Raw genomic sequence first — 2,486 nt, 5'->3', positions numbered from 1 at the left:
CTCCCTCCTTCCCTCCCTCCCTCCCTCCCTCCTTCTCTCCTTTTCTCCTTCTTTCCTTTCTATCTGCAGAGTCTAAATAAGGTAATCCTGGCTGGCTTGCAGCTCACTATGTAGGCCAGGCTGGTCTTGAACTCACAGGCCAGCTTGTCTCTTGAATGCTGTCATCAAAGGTATGCACCAACCACTATACCTGGTAACAGACTCCTTTTTATTTACTGATAAATAAGAGTACTACAGATTTAATATTGCTTCATTTTTTCCAACGTTGAAGTTCTGCTCAGCTGATTTTGAAGGCGATGCTTCTGATTCTCCATTAGATAGACTCAGTGTCTATTTTTCTTTAGCTTAATGCAATTTGGAGTCCTGGAAATTAAAGGTAAGTGATACACATGATGAGTATGATATTATTTGTTCATGATGGTCGCTTTGGGAATAGAGAGTATACTAACAAGATGGAATTTCACTGTGCAAACACTTTATAGGCAGTAGGAGCACAGAGTGTTTTTTCCCATTGCTTATCTCTGGCCAGTATCATGTCTATTATGTTTTATGTTTTGAATGCAAAACTGTAGTATTTTGTACTTCCTTGACCCATCTATTCTTCTTCTGTGCTTGTTTTTATGTTTTTCAGCTACTTTTTTACTTTTTTCCCTGAGGATTTACTTTTCTTTTTCACTAATTTATTTATTTATTCACTTTACATCTTGGTCACACTCTCTCCATTTTTCTCTTTTAATTCTTTCTTCCCAGCAGTATCCATCCTCCCTGCTGGCTGTCAGATGCTCCTCTCTGCTGGCTGTCAGGTGCTCCTCCCTGCTGGCTGTCAGGTGCTCCTCCCTGCTGGCTGTCAGGTGCTCCTCCCTTTCTCTCAAAGTCATACCAGTCATTGTTCTTTATGGCTCTCAAAGGAATAAATAAGGGCCGGTCTTGGATTGTTATTTCACCTGGAAGCAAGGAGAATTCAGAATGTACTAAAATCACTTTAATTTAATTGACTTCCTCCAAATACATTCAGTTTTTCTATTAAACAATTTATTTACACTGTCATTTTTAAACTTTATAATAGATTATGAAAACTTTGAACATTTTACATGATATACACACTTGACACTTTTCCTTTTTGGACTCATTTTTATATAAACAATGTCTGTAGCTGTGGTAAAATTCCTGACTTTTCAAAAACAAATGTGTTATTGAAATATTTCTATTCAGTGTAAAAAAGCTAAAAAAAGTTAACTTTTTCTTCTTGGAATTAAGAAAATATCGCATAGATTCCCAAGAAGTTCTTGAAGTCCCTCTTAAGTACCTCACTCCAGTGCATCTATCCTCAACCTGTAAGTCTCAAAGGCTAAACTGCTGGCTCACCGACTAGGGAATGGAACACATTTCCCCAGAATAACCACAAAGGGAGGAGGGTGGTTATGAATTTTACAGACCATGGTGTCCTTATTTGGTATGTATCATCACGCCGAATTTCTACAACCATTTTTTCTAACTGAGCTGGGGATCTGGTGATAGGTAACAGGTGAGGTGAGTGGGATCTATTGTAGGGAGGGGTTGAGCATGAACTTAAATGTGAATCGAAAGTGCTAAAGAATAGGTAGTCACGTGAACTTAGGCACAAGAGATCTGCATACACTGAGCTGTTTTTAGTTGTTACCAATACACAACACAAAGCATACCTTTGCTCTAGAAGAGCAAACCCAAACCAAATGAAATGAGAGCCACACACAAGCTTCTGTAGCAGAAATTAGCAGAGATAATAATGTAGTGTGGCCACAGGGTCTCAGGCAGACCAGAGGCAGGCATGGAAGGGCTGTCACAATTTAACATGAGCGCACAGGGTTTCAGGAGCAACATGATAATCACCAATTTCTTTTCCTAGTTAAATTATAACACAGAACTGAAGGATACACAGATTGACTGTTTCAAAAGAAATCGAAGAAGGAATAAAGTGCAGATGTATTATGTCTGCTTCATTCTTTGGCCTTCCTTTTTTTCTAAGTCTGATCCCATGCTTGCTACCCAGGACTTATTTTCCTTGTGGAATCTGGAATATATTTCTACCAGAATTTGGATCTTAGTAGCCTCCTAGAATAACTTTTCCCGATTTCTCTTTCTTTCTCCATCACAATTTCCTTCTACTATATTGATTATTTTTTTTCTACTCAGACGTGTTGATCTGAATAGTGTTCCTGGAGGCAACTGCGTTAGATTTCTCCATTTCTATTCTGTGTAGCTAAATTGAGCAGTGATGAACGTAACACATTTTTTATGAAGCAATGTGAATTTTGTTTTCCTGTGGGTCTGAGACAAATGGTACTCAAAGCTTTTGTAAGTGGCAATAACAGTAGTACTCAGGGTTCCTGTGTTTGTGAAACTGGCTTTGGTCTCCTGGCGTTCAGCCCTGATTCCTACCCTAAATTCTGTAACTCTGGTTTTAGTTTGCTGTTCACCTGAAAGTGGAGTCATGGAGTCCCTCCATT

This window comes from Grammomys surdaster, unplaced genomic scaffold, assembly GCF_004785775.1.
Source record: "Grammomys surdaster isolate TR1022 unplaced genomic scaffold, NIH_TR_1.0 125752, whole genome shotgun sequence".
Taxonomy (NCBI): domain Eukaryota; kingdom Metazoa; phylum Chordata; class Mammalia; order Rodentia; family Muridae; genus Grammomys; species Grammomys surdaster.
This window is presented reverse-complemented; position numbering follows the sequence as displayed.